Source organism: Dermacentor albipictus, chromosome 9, assembly GCF_038994185.2.
Source record: "Dermacentor albipictus isolate Rhodes 1998 colony chromosome 9, USDA_Dalb.pri_finalv2, whole genome shotgun sequence".
Lineage (NCBI taxonomy): Eukaryota > Metazoa > Arthropoda > Arachnida > Ixodida > Ixodidae > Dermacentor > Dermacentor albipictus.
In genome coordinates, this window is record NC_091829.1 from 73,469,905 (window position 1) to 73,492,346 (window position 22,442).

General features: G+C 47.3%; 1 long non-coding RNA gene across 1 annotated transcript in view; it reads left to right on the forward strand.

Moving 5' to 3' along the window:
* Positions 1-2,139: 2,139 nt before the first annotated feature.
* The window catches only part of LOC139049836 (uncharacterized), a 166,197-nt gene continuing 145,894 nt past the window's right edge, over positions 2,140-22,442 (forward strand). The window contains exon 1 of the long non-coding RNA XR_011508601.1: positions 2,140-2,375. This is a non-coding gene — a long non-coding RNA (uncharacterized lncRNA). The remainder of the gene's footprint in view (positions 2,376-22,442) is intronic.

Genomic DNA, 22,442 nt, shown 5'->3' on the forward strand with positions numbered 1-22,442 from the left:
CTCGCTTGCTCGGCGGCCAAATCCGCCCTCCTCCTCATGCGGCCCCCCGACCGGCGTCGCCACAAGACGCCTCACCCCACCATCACGATTCACGCCAATTCCACTCCCGTTCCCGTCGTCTCGCATCTCCGGGTGCTCGGGCTGATAGTACAGTCAAACCGCCATAATGCTCACACCATCGACCAGCTCTCGCTTTCGGTTCAGCAAACCGCGCGCATGCTCGCTCGTGTCCGAGCGCGGCGCATCGGCATGCGCGAACACGATCTCCTCCGCCTAGTCGACGCTTTCGTCGTTTCCCGTCTCACGTACGGCCTTCCTTATACTCGTCTGCTCAAATCGGAACGCGACAAGGTCGACGTCCTCATCCGCCATGCATACAAGACTGCTCTCGGCCTTCCCCCCATTGCGTCCACGGCGCGTCTCCTCCGCCTGGGAGTCCACAACACGCTCAACAAACTGATCGAAGCTCACCGCATCGCTCAGTTGCAACGCCTTCATCGTTCGCCGACCGGTCGCTACATCCTCTCTTCCATCGGTCATGACACGTCTTCTCACCCACCAGACCTGGTCTCACTACCGCATGCTCTTCGGGCAGCCTTTTCCATCAAGCCTCTACCCAAGAATATGCTCCGGGGACACCACGACGCCCGTCGCCAAGCCCGTGCGGCCATGCTTCACGCCAAGTACGCCGACCACCCAGCCATCGCCTACGTGGATGCGGCCAGATACGCCTCGCCCGGGGACGCCTTCGCAGTCGTCTCCGTCTCGCCCTCCTCGGCACCCTCGGGGCCGACAATCACGGCCGCCACCGTTCGAATGCCCTACGTCGTCGAGGCTGAGGAGGCGGCCATCGCTTTAGCCGCCACCTCGACCGACGCCAGCGTCATACTCTCCGACTCCAAGCACGCCATCTCCAATTTCGCCCGAGGTCTCGTCTCGCCTACCACCTTACGGCTCCTTCGCCCACTTCTACTGGAGGACGAACCGAGTCACATTGAACTGGTCTGGGTTCCCGCCCACTCGGGTCACCCCGGCAACGAGTCGGCTCACCAACACGCTCGAGGATTCGTCGACCGAGCGGTGGGCCTCTCCGCGTCGGACGCCCCGGTGCCGGAGCCCCTGGTCACCTACCACGACATTACCCAGCACTATCGCCTCGAACGGTACGCCTACCCACCCCCACATGGCAGTCTTCCCAAGCGGTCCGAGATCGCCTGGCGTCGCCTCCAGACCCGCACCTTTCCATGCCCCCTAGTGTATTCGCACATCCACCCTGGTGTCATTGATCCACGCTGCTGCCTGTGCGGCGACGTTGCCTCCTTAAACCACATCCTCTGGGGCTGCCCGGAAGACCCCCCGTCCACCGACCTCGTCTCGCCACCCCCCACCGACGAACAATGGGAGGCCCTTCTCTCCAGCACCGACCGAGACATCCAAACACGGGTCCTGGCACGAGCTGAAGACTCCATCGTGTAGCACAGCCTGGAAGCCTACGTAGCTTAGCCTCCCTTATCCCTTACCCCTTCTAATAATAAAGTTGACACTCACTCACTCACTGCCACTGCGCGCAGATTTACTCTTTGTTTAGCAGTGGAATCATTACGATGTCATGCCTTGGTGCGCTGTCAAGCTACGTAGTGGACGGGTAAATATATTCCATAACGCGAAACAACAAGGCAAGCATTTTTCAATAGAAGAATAGAAGTTTTCCATATAAAGACGCAGGCTGCGGATATATTACTTAAATAGTGTTGATCCACCATTCGCATAAGTAAGTTCCGTTCGGGAACATATCAGAAACGAGTGTAGAGATCGTTGCGCAACTATGGAGTTTGTGTAACGTACCAAGGGTGCGCGTTTAATTAGGTTGCTGGCTCCAGTGACCGTATGGTCTTATGTGTTAGGCGTAGGCCGTTTCTTTTCATTCTTCTGGGCTTACATGTGTAATCATGAGCTACATTTCCATGAATTCTCCAGCAGCGCATCACGTGTAAGGCGATGCGCCAGCGTTTACATGTAGCGCATTACCCTTTGTGCGATGGTGGCGCGCGCGGTGTCGCACATCGAAATGCAGAGAAGCGTTTCCGCCGCTTCCGGTGCAGCTGCTTCGCGTTTTTTTTTTTATGCTTGGCTCGGTGCTGGCGTGCATTGGCGTAGCATTTCTGATCAAGATGTTTTTAAATGCGACATTGCGTTTGCATCTCTTGCTTTTTTTGTGGACGTGGACGAACTTTCACGGCCTGCTCTACACTGTCGCTTGCATACAGCATCAGAAGCAGCGTCGCCGCCAGATGTGGTTAGCTTAACGCAGGGAGCACTTGCACGCAGCGGGCGTTGCGACGAGTTTGGCCGTCAACCAGTGGGCATTATGCAAGGTGAGAACACATCTTTGCGCTCGTAGGGCTACGAAGAAAGTGCGTTTTAAATAAGCTGAATTCAATTGTTGTGGCCTCACAACTCAGTCTTCGCGGGTTCGATGGTCAAGCGTGTTGTTGTAGGTAGCTTAAAAGTAGCTTGCCTCGCGAAACCTATTGTGAAGTAGCTCTGGCTAGTGGATATTGTTATGATGGGTTGAAGTGATCTCTTAGTATTTCAATACAAGTTGTTTTGTAAGGTGCGTCACGGTTATTCATTTCTTGCCTCAAGCATGTGTGGTGCCATGCATGTACAGTCGTGATCAAAAGTTTGCGGACCAAAGGTGCCGTGAGTTTCAATTTGTTTCGCAGCCTGGCTATTCCGGCTGCGAACGCGTACGCGCGCGATTGGCCAATAGAATGTATTCAACGAATTCCAGGCCGCGTAGCTGCACTTGAATATAGTTAATTTCTGGCTAATGCCGTGGGCCACGAAGTTTTGATCACGACTGTACATTTCATTCCTTTTTGTGTTCCTTTTGAAATAACAATACATAGCTTTAGGCAATCATTATCTTGCTCTGTGGGGCATTCGTTTGACTTTGTTGAATGCCTGCTGTTATGAGTATGAGCGACGTCACAGCGCTGCCACGTACGTAGGCGCACGTGCGCGATATACGTCTACTTTATCACTGGGAGGGTGGCGCCCGCGAAGAGAACCGCAAACGACGTTTTGCTTCATATTTAAGCGTTTTGCGCAGCATGTAATGACGCAATACTTAGCACACACGATCGTTGGCGCGCATAATATATGCAGTGGGCTTGTCAGCTCAATATGACCAGACCTGGTCAGGGTCCCGGCCTTGAAAGCAATATTAATCTCGGTCTCGGTAATAGTTGTTCCAGGAAAGCGTACTAAACTCGGCATCACCCAGTTCGTGAAACAAGCTTAAGGCACTCCCGCCCTGCTCGAATGGGTAATTTTCCACAAAGGCTGTGGTTAAATCTGAAGGTTTTGATTTCGTCTGCGCATTACCCACACGTGCCCCTTCTTTTCAAGGAATATAATAAAGTGCGATGTTTTGTTCCACAATACATTTGGGTTATGCTAGAAATTATGCATAAAAGTTAAAATGAGGGAGAGCGCCTGAAACCAGGTTCTTTTTTTTCAAATGTAGTCACAGCATAAAACGAGCCCAGTTTCCTCACATGCAAATTTGGAGAGACGTAAAAGTTTCCCAAGCCACTGGGAAACTTGGATAATAACGCTACATAACCTATGTGAGCACTTTTATGCGAAGCATACTAGCCGCACAACCACGCTCTTCCTTGCTGCGCCACGCGCGGCCGCGTAGCTACCATGTGACGTCATTACAGCAGCAAAAGCGGAGGCTCAACTCGTGCGCTCGCTTGCGGCCGCGTTGCTACATAGCCAGGTCTCAGCTCGTGCGCTCGCCTGCGGTCGCACAGATGGTACTGCGGCCTAACTCGCGCTCCTCCCGCTAGGGCACTGACGTCACAACAGCTGCAAGCCGGGCTCAACGCTTGCGCTCGCCTGCTGTCGCACAGCCGGTGCTGCGGCCTAACTCCCGCTCCTCCCGCTAACGCATGAGTTGTTTCTCCGTCTAGCCGAACCAAATATAGCCAAGCAACAGCAGTTCACCAGGCTAAACAGTGGTTCAACAACTAAAATAAAGGCTAGTATGCTTCGCATCCTGGGCTTAACCTTAGCTAAGCCACAGCCATTTTTTTTATTGCGATATGGACTTGCCCCGAAAGCATAATTCTAGATCTGTGTATCTGTATTATATCTGTTCTATCAGGGCTGTGTTGGGTAGGAATCGAAGTAGAGTTTTGTGGAATCTCTCGTTACGTATCCGGCGGTCGTAGCTGGTGGAGACATCGTAGCGGAGGCCGGCTTGCAGTGGGAAACACGAGCATTTCTAGGAAAGCACGGACTTCTGCAGATTAGGTGGTACTTATCTGCCTATCCACCACTGGTACTAGAGAGTATTGATAGTAGCACCCAGTGGTAAATGAGAACAGTTCACTTTGAGACTACAGCCACTGTAAGGGTCGTCCTAGCCCGAAGCCTCCTAAGCACTTTCTCCGCCATGGTAAGGTGAAGCGGAAGGGAGCAGGCACAGGTTGGGAAAACAGCACTTCCCACGCAATTTTTAGAATGGCTGAAACTGACGCATGTGAAACTTTGCTCGCTCGTCGCACTAGAAATTGCAATGATGGGTTTTACGTGCTGAAAGCCGGCTTTTATTATGAGGCACGCTAACATGAGGGACTCGGAGTGATTTCTTCAATTTGAGGTTGGTTATCATGCACCTTAAGGCACGAGTGTTTTTTTTTTATTCTGCTCTCTTCTCATGTTTTTTTTTTGCATTTCCCTTCAGTAAAAATACGGGCGCTGTGGCCGCGTTCGAGTGGACGACCTTGAGCTTAGCAGCGAAACCCCTTAAGGAGCAAGCTACCGTGGCTGGTATCCCATTAAAAAAAGTCTGGAATGTTCTCCTATAGGGTTAATATAACCAACTCTAGAGGAAACGCTCGCCATAGCACCCATGCATTGAAATCAGCAACTGCAAGTTCGCCGCCATGTTGCTACTTTGCACCGCCGCGCATGTGCCGATGACGAGAATCGATTCACTTGAGACGGGCAATGAACGCGATACGGAGCCTCCCTTCATCATTGCGGCGCGATCTTGTTCGGGCGCCTGCAAACGCAATCTTTACCGCAGGATCAAATTTAGATAAGTGTAATAATATGGCCGTCCGATAGTTATCCAACATACGCGGAATGAGCTTTACAAATTTCTCCCTACGGAAGTGCTCGTGGTAATACTAGTTTTCGAATGATATATTGTATATTGTCAACCTGACAATATACAATATATTGTTCGAGGGAGTAACTTTGCGCCACCGCTGCGGTTGCCCCCATTTTTTGTGCAAATTTACCGTAATGTGTTTAGCGGTAAAACCATTACCATGTCATGCCTTAGTGCACCATCAAGCTCAGTCGTGGACAGGCACAGGTACTAGATCAAGCGAAACGAGAAAACTAGCATTGGTCGTAAAGAGGAGAGCACCACTCCGTATAAGGACACGGGTTGCGGATATTTTAGGTCACTATATTATTATTACCGTTTGCATTTGCCCAGAAACATTTGGGAGCTGAAGAGAAACTCTTGTAGAGATGCCAGGGCGACTAGTGAGTTTGTCTAGCGTACCCAGAGTGCCCTCCTCGTTATGCCTTGACTCCACTGGCAGTAGCTTCGTTGAAGGTAACACAGTTAAGCTAACAAAAATCAATGAATTTCATTACGTAAGGAGTGAAGCTTCGATTTGTGTGGATGTGTGAAATTCGCTGAAGACGTTCTTCTGGACATGCACGTCAGCCGCATTTTCGAAACAGCAGGCTTTAGGTAAAAAAAAATATTAGATATTAGGTGGAAAATTTGTCAGGTACAGTGCAGTGGGGCACAGTGGCAATTCGGACCACCAAGGCTTTTTTAATATGCACCTAAATATAAGTATATGCGTGTTTTCCCATTTCTCCTCCATCGAAATGCTGCGGCCATGTGCACGGTAGAGAGTAGAGCGTATTTCTTAGAAAATATTCTTCAATCACCTGAAAGCACATACTTTTCCTTATCCTCTGCTATTAATCACATTGTGTTATGAGCTAAATAGGTGTATACCCAGACCTTGCTGGGAAATAATGGCAGACGACAAAGTCGACAACCAAGAGGTCGAGTTTGACATGTGATGTCGCCAGAAGTTCCTTGTAAACGGGTGACTCTTGGTTGGTATGTGGTGATGCATTGTTGGCGGCAGACGCTTCAGTTTTTACGAGCCGGGGTCAGAAATTGAGGCAATGTCGATCGGCGTGGGCCAATGAGGTTAGGCTCAACACAGTCCCCAAGTTTGTGCGCATAGTACTCTCATACCTGAACTTAGGCACAAGTCATTAGATGAAAGAAGACAGCTATATTATCATTGAGTATTTACCAAGCTGATTGGAAATCAACCATTGAGCTTTTTTGCCCTGTGCACCGCGGACTGCTGATGTTGGGTGGTTGCAGCCGCTCACGTAGCTGCACGATCAGCTTCAGCAGCGGTTCGTACTTTGCGAGGAGGCGCCATGACGTCTGAGGGTAAACAAAGGCATCCAGACTACGTTGCGCACATGTCCCATCCATCGACCCATGGCATGGTACGTTTCTGATGTTCTTGATGATGATAATGATATTTTGTTGGCATCCCCTTTAATATGGTGATAAATAAACACCTAGCCTGCTTGGCTCAACCACGACCAGCTTAATGCATATGCAACTGCTACACATCGGGGTACCTGCTAAAATATAGCGAAATGCAATGCAAACTTTGTACGTATTGACACTACACGGCGCGTATTTCACATCGCATGTGAAATGGCATGATACGATGCTGATAATGATGAAGATTTTATGACATTCCCTATGAAACTGAACGGTAATAGTAATCTAGCCTACTTGAATTATTCAGGCATATCATGTATGTTGTACATTACATCAGCATCTATACATGTCCATAATTTCCTTTTTCTTCCTGAAGAGATCGCTATCTACCTTGTACCGCTACCAGATGAACTGCTACATGGCGTGCAACTTGGGGTAATAATATGCAACTGCAATGCAACGGGCGCACGTACAGGCTTACGAGGCGCTTGTCTACGAGGCCCTTATCTCACAGCGAAAGGCAAGTGGCAATATACGGTGCTAATGAAGATTAATAAAATCATGGTGATAATTTATTGGTGCCCCCTTTTAAACGCGGCAGTGATATTGTCACGTAGACGGGTGGATTTAATCAGATACACAATGTATAGTTTTTCTAGCATTCTTCTATACATCTCCTGAAACATTTTTCTTCCTGAAACTTCCTGTGACTGCCTTGCACCTCTACCTGCGCATCTGCTACATCGCGTTCTACCTCGCGTAATAATGCAATGAAATATGGGCACACATCGTCGCTACGCGGCGCGCATGTCGTATCGCGTGTTTCCTTGCTCCCCAGGATGCCCTTATAGGGCATTTTTTCCGCTGCAATCTAGGCAGCGCTGGCTCGGCTCAGTGGTACAGTAGCTGACTCATGTGCAACGTTCCCGGGACCTATCCTGGCGGGAACTGGATATTTTTTTCTCATTTCTAGTGATAGCTGCTACGGACACCGGGCAGCGTCACCAGCGTTCTCCAATTGCCTACCTTGCGCTAGCTGAATCCAACTTTCGCGCTCAAATTTGCTAATTTCATCATTCAACATGATTTTCTGCCATCATCGAGAGTCCTTCCCTTCTCTTCGTACCCATTCTGTAACTCTAACGGTCCCCCAATTATCTGCCCTGCGCATTATATGGCCTGTCCAGCTCCATTCCCCCCTCCCCCTAATGTCATCGAGGTTTGCTCTCTCATCCATACCGTTGTCTTCCTGTCTCTAAACATTAGGCTTAGGTTTTTTGTTCCATTCATCTTTTCGAGGTACTTATCTTGTTCTCGAGCTATGTTAATCTCCAAGTTTCGGCCCCGTATGTTCTAATTGGTAGAATGCATAGATTGTACACTTTTCGACGAAAGGGCGAAGCTTCCAATCAGGAATTAGGTTACGCCTGCCGTACTAACTACAACCCATTTTTTTCTGCAGTAAATTTCCTTCTACTAGGTGCTCCGTGAGTATTTGACCTAAATAAACCTACTATTGCACTTATCCTGGAGGGTCACTGGCGAACATTAATTCTTGCTTCCTTGCCAGACTACTGAACATTACTGCTGTCTTCTGGGTAACAAGCTTCAAACTTACTCTAATAATTTATCTGCTAAGGCCCTCAGTCATTTGTTGCAATTCATCCCCAGTGTTGCTCAACCATACATATGCAAATATAGATAGCTTTGAAATGTAGGACAGCGAAGGCCAATGAAACCTAATAAATAAAGCTAGAATAAGATTCACCGATGACTATGTTGCTCCATAATGCAAAATTTGAGCGCCGCTATTTAGGCATATTGAATTCCACCGGTTGCGTCGCTCATTGTTCAGAAAGAAGGCGCGAAAACGGGAACGGCGCGTCTCGCTCCGAAGCACAATCCAGCGCTTTGTTTCCGTATTTCGTAACAGTGGACGTGCTCCCCAAGCATTCGCTGCATGCCTTAGTAATGAGGTCGTCCGCGCACTGCGGCGTACGTGACTGTGGCGCCATGTCGTAGACTCGGGCGGCAGTCTGCTTTCCTCCTCACTCTTTCGCCACGCTCTCCTCCTCCGCTTCCCGCCTCATATATTCGCAGTAACCTCCTGGAGTTAGACTTATTGTCAGCCTACTCCTCCGGTTGAACCCCCTGCCGGGCTGCTCTGATGCTGCTAGGACGACCTTCTACCTTTCTCCCTCCTACCCTCTCTCTCTTTTAATCCGATGTCCCTACTCTGCTAGCGCTGAGCCGTGCTCCCGCCCGGGTTGCAGAAAATAGTGCTACCCAGTCAAAAATTCCATCAAGCTACTGGCTTACATGTCTGATGGCTATACGTAATTTCGGACCTTGATGGTCTACCGGTGTGATGGTCTACCGGTCTGATGGTCTACCAGTCTGATGGTCTACCAGTCTGATGGTCTACCAGTCTGATGGGCTACCAGTCTATTGGTGTCTACCAGTCTACCAATCCATCGGTCCCTATTAGTTTTCCATTAATGGCACAAATGCATGATTGCATCAATTTTAAGACATATTGGCACAGCTAGTCCTACGCAGGCTGAAGGAATAACATTCTTGTTGTGCGTCTCAACCACCCAGGCAGCACACCAGCATTGGTCCAACCATGGCCCAATGCTGGCAGAAATTGGTACCAATGTTTGACCAATGTTGGCATATTGGCAAAATGCAACCCAATTCAATGCTGGCCCAGCGTTAAAGCCAAGATTGGACCAATGTTATGCCAATGCAGCAGCCATCGTAGGACCAGCGCTAAAGCCAAGATTGGGCCAATGTTATGCCAATGCAGCAGCCATCGTGCTGCCAGCGTAGTACCAGTGTTGAGCCATATCGTTGCCATTCTTAATGCCAGCTTTGAGCCAATGCCCTTTGCACGACGAATATTCTAGATATGCTGGCTTTAGAGCACGCACATATTCTTACCGCAAACATTTTGCTAGCGGCATTTTTTGTAGCAATTGTCCCCTTACCGTCTTCCTCAATAGTAGCTAGGAAAGCTCGACAAAAAAATGTCAGGAAGCAGAAGTCATATATGATTGCAAATAATAATAAATGAATACTGAAATTGACGTTTATGACAGTTTATTTGCGAATAAATTTTCACAAACAGGCATTTTCCGTGGACCTAGATGGGTGACGCTCGGTTATCTTCGAACAGTTTATTCACAGGCACTGCCCTCAGGATAGGAATTGGGCAAGGTGCCGAGGACGGTGGGCTGGCCAGGGGTTTCAGGGCAGGGGGCTGACGTCGGTAGGCAGGTTTGTCAGTGCTTGGATGACAGCGGGCTTATCAGGCCCCCGAGGACCACGATAACGCGGTGGTTTCGTTGATATTGCCACCATATCCCATAGCGACTTCACCATTACTTGAAGGAAATGTTTGCACTGTAAAATGAAAAGAAACATTGTCAGAGATGTTGGTATGACAAATGTATGTGGGAGAGTTTACATTTCAAAAATCGCCATACTGCCACAATATTATAAGTCTGAGCAGAGAGTTCGAAGGGGTGAATCAAGAAACTTTCTTGCAAGAGATTTGTCAGGTAACACTTCTTGATATTTCGACATATATGGCATACCTTGTACAAGGTCTAACGTAATATTTAGAACAGACATAAAATGCGCAGGATCCGTCCGCTTTGTTTGCAGCTCACACCTAGTCAGCGTAACACTTTAAAATTAAAAATTGCAGCAAAACCTGCTGCAGCACAAAAAGCCTAGTTTCAGACTGTGTAGACACAATGCGGCCTTCGTGCGAAATTTTTAATGTGGAAACCGAGAAGTTCCGTCAAGAAACACTAGTAAAAGAAGCATTTATTATACGAAAAGAAAGAAATACTGTCAGCTGGAAATGATGCTTGACCTATACCAGTAAGAAGAAGCGCGGTTCCTCGGTATCACTAGCAGGATCAGGCCGCACGCGTGGTTTGATAAAATCATAGTCCTGGAATTTGGGTGAAATTCACAGAGATTTACACGTGGTTCTACTCCAGGCACTATTCAAAGACTGCAAATAAAAAGAGCTATTTAATTACAGGCGCTCTACATTAGCCAGGCCTGTTTCAGTAATATATATACCGCGTGATATTGCTTGGGTGATATAGCTTGGGTGATATTGCTTCTGATAAAACTTATAACATGCGCAAAACAAATGCACTCACCATTGTATGATCCAGGCTTCTTTGTATCCGAGTTCATCCCACATCGAAGACGGTGGCCACGAGCGCCAACTTTTTTTAGAGCGCAGCTCTTTGGCGTCCGTTCCTGGGTTTCGCGTCGTCGTCGTCGTCGTCGTCGGCGTTGTCGTCGGCGTTGTCGTCGGCGTTGTCGTCGTCGTCGGCGTCGGCCTCGTAACCAGCTCGCCGACGAATCTGCTGCTCCGCCGCCGCGCATGCGCGCTGTCGGCTCTCCGGGCGAGGGAGGATGATGGAAGGGAGGAGGAGAGACTGTGGAGGAGGGCTGGCTACGCAAATGGCTCTTTGGCGTCCGTTCCTGGGTTTCGCGTCGTCGTCGGCGTCGGCGTTGTCGTCGGCCTCGTAACCAGCTCGCCGACGAATCTGCTCCGCCGCCGCGCATGCGCGCTGTCGGCTCTCCGGGCGAGGGAGGATGATGGAAGGGAGGAGGAGACACTGTGGTGGAGGGCTAGCTACACAAATGGCTCTTTGGCGTCCGTTCCTGGGTTTCGCGTCGTCGTCGGCGTTATCGTCGGCCTCGTAACCAGCTCCGCCCCCCTTTCATCCCCCCAGCGCTAGCAGCGACCGACTGATACCGCTTTCGTGAGTCCGCTACCGCACTCACGAAAGACGTCGTGCACTTCCCGCAACTCGCATTAACCGTCCATCGATCCACACCGATGTTAGTAGTGGGGGACTTTAATGTTGACATAAAGACAAACAGCAATTTCCTAACACTTATGCGGGAGAACATCCCGTTCCTCTCGCTCGTAACGCGTCCCACGGCTGTGACAACCTCGCGAGGCACTTGTATAGATCTCGTCTTTGAGAATCAAGCATTGGTGTACCAAGTCGAACATATATCAGTCTATTTCTCCGACCACAAAGCTTCCTTCATGACTGTCAAGAACTGTTAGTGGAGTCTTTGTTAAAAGAATACGTGTGAAAAATAAAAAAAAAATTCTGTGATAGCGCATGCATGTGTTGCTCGATTTCTTTGCCTCAATCTATCGAAAAGGTGAAACAGCTTATTTGCTGCGCTCAAATTTCGCATTAGGAAGTAACGTAATCGTCGGTAATTTTTCTAATTGTTGTTTCGCCTATATTAATTCTAACACTCACAAAATTTCGTGGCCATATTGCTGCGTATTTCAGTATGTAGGCGTCTCAGTAGGAATGACGAGCGCAAGCGAGCATTTTTCACGAGAGGAGTGCGCTGGCAAAAACGGACGGCAAGCACCCAGGCGGTGTTGCACCCAGTCGGCGTGCTAGCGACGCATAGAAGGAAAGAGCGAAAGGAAAGGGTGAACGAAGAATGCGGCGTAAACGCCACTTTCCCCCGCTGAACCTAGCCCGACCGGGTTTTGGGGTGGCAGCGATGGAGGGCGACAAGGAGGACAATAGTGACCCCGCGGCATTTCCCCATCCTTCTGAGAGCACCCAATTCGACACAGCAGCTTATGGCTGTCTGAACGCTTGACTGATAGCATTGACCAGGCTCACCTGGGTGCGTGGGGGAGAGGCAATGGGGGGCTGAAGGACGGAAAACTAGGCCGAAAAAAAAATCCGGAATGCGCCGTGCCTACTAAAGGCAATGCAAGAGGTTGTTGACACGCAAATGCCAAAACGTGCAATTAATTTTTTTTCTGTCAGGGGCATTCATACGAGGAGCTTACTACACATGCACGAACAAACAAATAGAATAGGAGCATGATGTCGCCGCAACATGCCATGCATGCTAAACAAACAAACAATAGTTTCACTAATGCATATGCGCTCATTCTCGATGCAATATAAAACGGTTCCATCAGCTCTGAGGCACTGTAATTCTCGATTCTCCTCAGAATCTTGACCCACTAAAGCCGCGGAGCGTACATGCAAAAAATACAATGCGCAGGCAAATTCGCAATACCGTTGCTTCTTATGTTAAGCTCAAGTTCTTATTCACGATCAATAAAACAGCGGCTAAATTTATGCGACTTCCCCTGCTTGCTACGTGGTACACTGGCTTTTCTCTTTAGGGGACACATTTCGGTAAAGGAGAAGTGCAATAATGGCCGTGTACCATTCATGGAGTTGACATGGGAGAACATATTTTTGGTTCCTGCGCAACGTGCCTGTGATCAGTGCGTTAGTTTTCAAAACACGTTGTTCAATCTCAGCAAGTCGTAGAGCACTAAAAGCCGACAAGGCGAAAATTAGCTTATTACGGGCCAATGTCCTCCAAAGAAATCCAACTAGTAACCCATATTTGCAAATCCATACGAAAGTCGGTCCAATAATTCCCGCCTTGTTGAACGGCAGTGCCAATATTGTTTACTGACTGTGTAAAGTGGGCCAACATTGGATCTCTATCAGAATGGCACAGCCAATATTGTTTACTGACTGTGTAAAGTGGGCCAACATTGGATCTCTATCAGAATGGCACAGCCAATATTGACACCACGCTGTAAACCTTAGGCCAACATTGGGCCAGGAACCAGAATGGCACTGCCAATATTGGAACCATGCTGTTAATCTTAGGCCGTCATTGGGCCAAGAAGTGTCAATATGTTTCCAACGTTGGCCCAACCTGACGTGCCACCTGGGCAGCTTGTATGCCAGTCAGTAGGCAGGCATGTGCGCATTCCACACTCCATTTTTAACAGGACAAACAAAATTAAGGAAATTGAAGCTTTATTTGCACTCGACATGACCAGTTCGGTTTTGTCGTTACATTGATGCAATCAGTGGTGCAAAAGAGCAACGCATAGATGCATGGTGTATTGCTCGGCAGCCACAAAAATAGAGTACGAGATCTTAATCACCCGCTGAGCTTATGAGTTGATGACAAGTCACCGAAAAATATTGTAGCGCAGCCTTCATTCCGCTTCTAACTGGCCCAAGTTTGTGATGTCGCTTATATATACTATACATAATATACTCACGCGGTAGCTGTGCTAAAATAGCGGCAATTAGTTTCTGCTCTCCTCGACACCCTTTAGGTAGCGCAACTCATGTTATTGTGTAACCGTAATTAACATGAGGTGAAGAAATATCATTCACCGATGTACTGCGGAAAGCCACTCGGTTGCTAGTTGCCTCATGCATCTGCCGATTTCGGCACCACAAAGGCTAAATAAAAGTAAAAGCACTAAACAAAGACTGATCGCGGTTTCGATTACTGCAGATTTTTCATGAGGTTTTACACGTTCAACTCGGTTAATCGGCTGCGCGGACGTTTTCGTTTCGGACGGTCATGATGCCCGTAGAAATCTATCTAACCTTTAAGCTCCCTACTGCATGGTGTACAAAAGCTACATGTAAAGGATCTCCAATAAACGACAAGACTCTTAGTGGCATTGGAGGGTTGCCTGTAAGAGTTTTTACATGACTTTTAAGAGCCCTGTTTGTATTGGGAGGGTGCATATAGACACTCTTGACTGACCTTTAAGAACCCTATTGGTATTGGGAGAGTACCTGTAGGAATCCCTGACTGACCTTTAAGAATCATATTGCTATTGGGAGAGTGCCTGTAGGAATTCCTGACTGACCTTTAAGAATCCTATTGGTATTGGGAGAGTACCTGTAAGAATTCCTGACAGACCTTCAAGAATTCTACAAGTCCATTAAGATAGCCCTGACGGATTTTTTGACCGGGTAGCCTTTCCTCCTTCCCCACAAGAACCTCCTACATGTGGTAGATGTGGTAAGAGACTAACGGTCATCCACGTCCTCGTGGAATGTAGGCAAACAGAATGCGAGAGAAAAAAGCACTTTCCCTTGGCGTATCAACACCATATCCCATTACATCCTGCACAATTTCTCGGCTCGAACCCGTTATTCAACACCACATCAGTTTTAAATTATTTAAACGACATTCAAACTTTGCACATTATCAGACCAAGTGTTACGTAGTATGGCCTTTTAGCAGAGGCTCCTGCTGCGTCTGTTACATTAGCATAGCACGTGTCTCCAAGCCCTTGCATTCAAGGGCCCTTGTGAGAGACATCAGTGCTGCATTCACTACATGTTTTGTTTCATCACCCGCGTGTAACATGACAGTTCCATAGTTCACACCTCTGGTCATTGTCATTGTTTTAATACTTATATATTTTACGCAATCCAGAGCGACTGATTTTAGGCCTATTTACAGCCATGCCACATCCACCATTCGAAGTACATTTCTTCACTTCACGAACAATTCATTGAAAACCGATCACCATGTGTATGGCGCTCTTTGGTCATATCTGGCCCTTGCGCCAAAAAACCCCATACATCATCCTCCGATTTCCTCCTCGCGCTCTCTTCTCTAGTGCCGTGTTTCAACCCCCGCCGCACTCCGCGTTCGCTCTTTTATCCTTCGCTGTGATCGTTCACTCGGTGAGGACGAGGGATGCCGATGACTCTAACACTGAACACAGCAACGGGCACCTGAAGGCCGCCCCACATTCAGTAGTTTTTAACAACGCTTTCTGGCGTTGCGTCGTTTGGCATCTCCACCTTAACGCGCGACTAGGCGCACCAGTCGCACGTGCACTGTGATTGGTCTGCGCTCATCGAGTCGCTTCCAGCGGTATGGTGGCGAGACATGGAGCGGCTTGCACGAACATTTAATAACGGAAGTTTTACCGAATTGTAGAACGCGTTCTTGTGCGCGCTTGGCGTTGTCTATGGATCTTGGGAACGCGTTAGTAAATTCGTGATTATTTTCGATGTTAAATGTTCCTGCAAGCCACCCCTGGTGCCTCTTGAGCACGCCACCCTCACCATCGACGCCGAGCGACGCCTGGTGACGAATCGCCCCGAAAACATTGAATGTTGGACGCCGTAAAGAGCTGCACTCTAAAACGGCTGAAGCCACAAGCATGATGGTAAGACAGATCCGCGCATTAACCATCATTCCGATACTGGCCGAATTTTGCAGCGCCAGAGTTCGCTTTAGTTATTCAGGCGAAAGCCATACGCGTCATTGGTAAGTCAACCATGACCGAAAAAGCATTGAAGACACGAAAGGTACGTAAAGGCTGCGAACCTTCTACTTTGGTGGGAGATGAAGCCACAACCTTTGGCGTAAATTACGGCTGCGAATGCTCGAACTTTGGCTGAAGGTCAACCACAACACTTTGTGAGAGTTGAGGCCGTGAACTTTGGTGTTAATGAGGGCGAAGTAATTTTGCTAGAGCTAGGGCACTTGAACCCACGACGATCAGTGTTAATAAATGCGAAGTTAATTCAGGCGCAGATAATTAAGATACAGCTAAGGCGCTCGAAGCCATGACCTAGTGTGGGAGTGACACCTTCGCCCTTGGAATTAACACCGATGACTAAGCGAAGTACACGAAGCGAAATAAAGGAGTGACCAAGCGAATAAACAGTGACTAAGCGAATAAGCAATGTGTACGGCATGAGTCCGTCTTTCATGCATTGGCACTTGGTCACTCGCCTTCGTTTTAGGGATAACACAAGAGACCCTGGGAATTTTATTGTATGAAACTCTGCGGTCCAATCCATCGATAGAATTTACTCGCGATTGGCTCACTCGACATCGGGATACCTCCCTCCGGCACATCATTGCCGGGAAAATTACGATTTTCAGAAGACGTTCTTGTTTTTATTACCTTGAAATGAAAATTTTGTGAGTATGCGAATCCCCATAAAGCTGCAGATATCCAGAGAATTGTCCACTGAAGCGTAAGCATTGTTTTGCTCCGCTGTGACTTTGTTTTTATTTAGTTTTTCTTACTTGCTTTTCCTAGCTCATGCACGTCTACACATGGACTTTCCGGCGGCAAAGGATACTTAGGTTTAAGCAGACAACTGTCGGAATTTCTCACCCCATGCAGCTTCTTCAGTGCAATCGTACCAATGCAATCAAAACACTGAGAACAAGCGCGCCTCGACATTTGATCACTCATAAATCTCTAGTTCGTCTCTCCCCGAATTTCAGTTGGGCCACCACCACCTTGTAATTCAAGTTCACCAATCCCTAAAATTAATTTGACCCATATGCATATTTCAAGTGCACCCACCGCAGATTTCAAGTTGGCCCAACCTCCAATTTAACTTAGCCCACCCCAGAAATTTCAGCTGGCTCCCGCCTAAATTTGAACTGGTCCATTCCCAAATTACTGTTGCCCCAGGTTGAAATTTAAATTTGGCCCGCCCAATATTTTAAGTTGGCTAATCCACAAATGTCAAGTTGGCCCACTTGCAAATTTCAAGTTGGATACCCCCCAAATTTCAGTGGTCCAATAAGCAAATTTCAAGTTGTCCCCTAGCCCCAAAATCATGTTCAACCATCCTCAAATCTTAGTTTTCTTACCCCTAGTACAACCTTCCCCATGCATTTTCTAAGGACTATGTATATCTATGGGTCTTATCTTCTTGCTCTTGCCTTAGATATTTCTAAATTTCTAAAAGCTACCAATCATATATATTTACACTATCACAAAGACTAAATGTCTTAAACTTATACGCATTTACGTGCATATACGAGGCAGTACGCTTCTCGCGTGATGTCGCCGGGGAGGTGGCCAAAGAATTCTTACGGATTAAAAAGCTGCTAAGGGACGAGGAACGGAGAGGTCTGAATTCACCGAGTAAACGCATGCGGAACGCAGCGTACAACGAAAGCGAGAGCTTTCGAAGGCAAGGCACGCGTTGAAAACGCAAGCACCGAGATTATTCGGTCTGCAACAACAAGAGGAAGCATCTGAGGAGAGAGCGTTGGAACGCAGGCGACGACGTCACTGAGAAAATTGTATGACCAACAAAAACAGTAACGCGACATTTTTTTTCCTTTACCAAAACAAGACTGGCGTTACAAACGAGTTTACTGGGGATATCGTCAGTGTGTGTATTATATTATGGAATTGCTCGTCACCTAAACTACGGCAGTCTTGGTTTCAAGAGAGTGGAGTATAAGGAGTGTGTTCCATTATTTCTCACCCTGGTGTAAGGTTCATAGGCTATGGTTCTGAAGAATGCAAGGCAGTGTAGGACAAGTCACCAATGGCGCGTTTTTCTCTAATTGTCCCTCCTCCTCCATAGAACTTCGTACTTTATCGGTATATTGCCGCGTACCTGGTGATCCTGAATGTGCTATTCATGTGTTAATTTTTACTGCGTTTGACAATGACAAGCAGAGCTTTCTTTCCTTTCAGCAACTAAAACTGCAATTTAAGCTGGCTGCACGCCGGTTCCTCCGACTGGGCGTAAGTGTTAAGCCGCGTTGACAGGATCGTATGGGGAAACGTTCTAGACTGTTTTTGTGGCCTCCAAGAATCTCTAACCTGTTTCCGAACTAGAATTCTTAGTATTGGGCAAGATTGTGGTCAACGTGGCAATAAACCTGTATAAAGCGCGATGAGTGTTCGCTAGCAGTGATGACACGGAAGCTTGTTGATTGCCTGTTTCTGTCCAGTAATAGTAGTGTGATTACACGTATGACATTTCTGCCCTGATTTTTCCCATTGATATCTCAGCTGTAGTGAAGGCATCAGTTTTCTTGTAACCCGAAAACCGAAAATCGCGAAAAAGTTTAGGCTTACATATAGTTATTTGCAATGCTTAATTTTTGTGTGCTTGTTGTTGACGGATAGCGGAAGATTAGCTGGTCTCATTGGCCCTTGCACAATCAGTCTGATTTCGGTGAAGGTGCAAGGGAGAAACCATTTGATAAAGCAGAATTCCTTGCAATTGCAGCGTTCTTTTTTATGCTTCTTTCACTGTGCCACTGTGTTCGCTAGCCTGACATCAAAAGAACGGTGTAATTCTGTGCATGTTATATCTACAGCAATGTTTCCAACCATATGCGGTGAGTTATTGCCATAGGTACTCTTACTGTACAACCAGTTTAGCCTGTCGAGACGAACAAATCAACAAAAATAACTGAATTGAGATTTTCAACATGCAAGTGCAACACCAAATATTGCACCTGCTATTGCCACACTAACCCCCATGTCAGTTTAATTAAGTTGTCGTCCCTGCTGTGAGAGAGCGTACTAATAGAATACTCTTATTTCTTCTAAATGTCGCATTCCCTCCCGACGAACGAAAGCGAAGGAAACAGCGACGGCAACAAGTCGCATTCCCTTCTTCATGTTTCATTCTATCGGGCACGTCGCACTTGGAGGCTATTTGCAAGTTCTACGTTTGCTGCTCGGCAAATTGAGTAATCGCGTGACAGGAATGCGGCGAAGCCTAAATGAAGAAACATTTTTCGCGGCCAAATGAACAAGTGGGGGGTGCAAACGCAACGTGCTGATGTCACAATGACATTGTCCCTTATTCCCATTCCAGTCCTTCGTTGCAAAAGCATGCAATGACTGGTAACACTTTCCAGGTTTGTCAGCCATCGTTACAGACACTGCTCGTCTCCGCAGGTCACTCGCCAGCATAATCTGAATAGCTTTCTTTTTTCTGTGCTCATATGTATTCAGTTTACGCATTTATTTGTTTTTTTTCCTTCCTTTCAACGTCTAAAACCACAATTTTTCTTGCGCGAAGAATTCAGTTTGTGATATGATTGTTTGCTTTGCTCATTGTGTTCTCGTGCTTTCTTTTGCATATTTTCCCATATGATGATGATACCAACCCCTCCCGTCCCTAATGTATTACACGCCCTTAGGGTATAATAAATAGATTAATAAATCTTATACTGGCACAGTCATGTGCGACAGATGCGCGACCAGTGGTAGTTACTCAAAGTTAGGTAGTATCCATGTGAAAGAAATAAATCAGATATTTCTGCTGGCGAAAAGTCCGGTGCGAGGTACTAAAGGACGACGGCCGTGGGCTAAGCCTTCATCAACCTAGAGAACAGGAGTCCCGGATGCCGTAATGCTTGCGCGCTCTGAAACCAAGTTGGTGGGGGCAACAAGTTCGGCGCGTCCGACCTGGTTGTAAGTGGATTGGCTTTGGCATTTCGAAGCCAATGCTATCTATCGACGGGCATGTGTTTCTTGAGGTGATGTGAGCTCTCGAATGCGTCTAACATTCCTACGGCAGGCCTGCAATGGTACCTAGCGTGGCTTGAACGCGATAGCGTGCAGAGAACTGGAAAGGGGGGCATATATCACTGTGACGCATTTTATTGCGCTAGCAATTACATGGACACTCCCGGCGCAATTTTACCGTCGTCGTCTGTGTCCGCTTTGCCGTAAGGTTTAGTATCAGGACCAAGAGCGATAACAGAATCGCCACGCGTCGTATGCTGTATGCGCGAGTGAAAGCATGCAAAAAAAGGTTATGGAGTTTTACGTGCCCAAACCACTTTCTGATTATGAATCACGCCGTAGTGGAAGACTCCGGAAATTTTGACAAGCTGGGGCTCTTTAACGTGCACCTAAATCTAATCACCTGGGTGTTTTCGCACTCCGCCCCCATTGAAATGCGGTCGCCATGACCGGGATTCGATCCTACGACCTCGTGCTCAGCATCCTAACAGAAAGCACGCGAGGGAAGCCAACGATCGCGTCTCAATCTGGCGCGCTCGAAGGAAGAAAGCGTAGATCAAACGCGCAGTCTTCCAACCCTCTTTTAACGTTTCAGAGGGGGAATCAAGTTTCATATACAAGTGTATAAACGTTTGATAAGAGATAATGTTTAAATTGTTAGAAACTTGTAAACGGCACTAGTGGACTTTGGAGACATAAACCATTAATTTCATAAAAACAGCACTTGGTGCAGACAAATATGATATACGCCCATGCTTCTAGTGAAAATGTGTACGTTTTAATTAGGCAAGAAATGAGAAAAATGGCAAAAGTGAAAGCTGAAGTCGAACTGAAATCTGTGAGAAATTGCAGCATGCATGGGGAAAAGAAAACTGCTGGTTTAGGATTTTAAACCACATGCTCTTTTTCACAGAGCAAAGGAATATTATATCACTTTTTTGGGCTGCTCGGGTGAAACCGACACCTTTTTTGAATGGCCACGCAACCAGCACGCCACGTCTTTAGTGGGCTGGGAGTGGCCCGACAATCGACGAGTGGGTTGCTACACTATGCCTTGAATTGCAAGGACACTTTAAGCCCCCGCATCGTGGTGGCATCCTGGCGTGTGCCGTGTGGGGAGCGGCGCTGAGCACTTCATCACTCGGGACTCAGGAAAAAAGTCGGAAGTTGCTCTACCAGAACTGCATCGTCACTGCTCGTGCGCAGCCATTCCAGTGCAATTTCAGAGTTCTCGCGCCCTGCTGTCAAGCTCTCTAAAACTATCAATCGAATCGGTCTAATCCATGAAGTGGATTATATGAAAAGTATACAACCGTAAACAATAATAGTTTTGCGGGATACAATAAATCGAATAATCGATTTATCATTCTTTCATATTAGCAACCCTAACCTCATCTTGAAAGGAGTATGTTGATGGCACATGCCTTTGTTCGCACTGTGTTCTTGCCGCTCTTGCGTTGAAGCGATAGGCCACACGAAGATCATTTCGCTTGCTGCTGCTGCCACCCTTGCTTCCACGAGGCACTTTGACATCGAGTGTCCGCACTCATTGAGTGTGATGTGTTCATGCTTGCTTGTGCAGGCCGCCACAATGCTTGTCAATTCAGCTATTAAGCGGATGTTTCCACATTGATACCACCGACAAAACTACTACCCTTACTTCGTATCATCATCAGCCTGGCTAGGCCCACTGCAGAACAAAGGCCTCTCCCATACTTCTCCAACTATCCCGGTCATGTGCAAATTTTGGCCAGGTTGTCCCTGCAAACTTCTTAATCTCATCCGCTCACATAACATTCTGGCGCCCTCTGCTATGCTTGCCTTCTCTTGGTATCCAGTTCGTAACCCTTAATGACTATTTGTTATCTTCCCTCCTTATTACATGCCCTGCCCCTGCCCATTTCCTTTTCTTGATTTCAACTAAGATGTCATTAACTCTCGTTCGTTCTCTTGCCCAATATGCTCTCTTCTTATCATTTAACGTTACACTTACTTCGTATAGCTGTCTACTAATTTGCTATGGCAATCGACGATTCGACTTTTCGTCTAAACTGCGACTTATTTATATGCGGTTTCTCATACCTTAACCCATATTGGAAAGTAACGTACATTGCCATCACTGTCTGTGATAAGCTTTCGCTAAGTCTGTATAAGTGATCTGTTACTGAATTCTACTGTTCCTGATATGTTTTCTCGACGGCAGCCCAGTCCATACAGGAAATATTACTGAAGAGAAATAGGTCCCGTTCTAGCGGACAATTATTCTCGTTATGATACCTGCACCTCCTCTCCGCACTCATTTAGGCTCTGCACGGCATTTTCGCTTCAGAAATACAGTTATTTTTGTTTAATCCCTAATAAAATCCACATCCCCTTAACGTGTCTTGCAGAGCAAATGTTTACGAAGCTTGATTGCTCTGAATGAATGGGCAGGCGCGTTCTGAAAACAATGTCTCGTGTCTCCATTCTATGGAGAATAATGTGCTTTGACAAATACCTGCTCAGACTGAGCGATGTGCGACTTTTCACCGAGAAACTGCAAGTAACATATATATAGCTACTCAAACGTGTCTGCAAGCGAACACGGACAAAATGAAGACAGTTAGGATAAATGGTTTATCGGTGACATTCCGAGTAATGGGAAAAGGTTGTGAAGTTTGCTGCCAATTGCAAAAGCATCCGGATAACCTAAAGAAGGGAAATCTCGTGAATGCTTGGGTTTAGGAA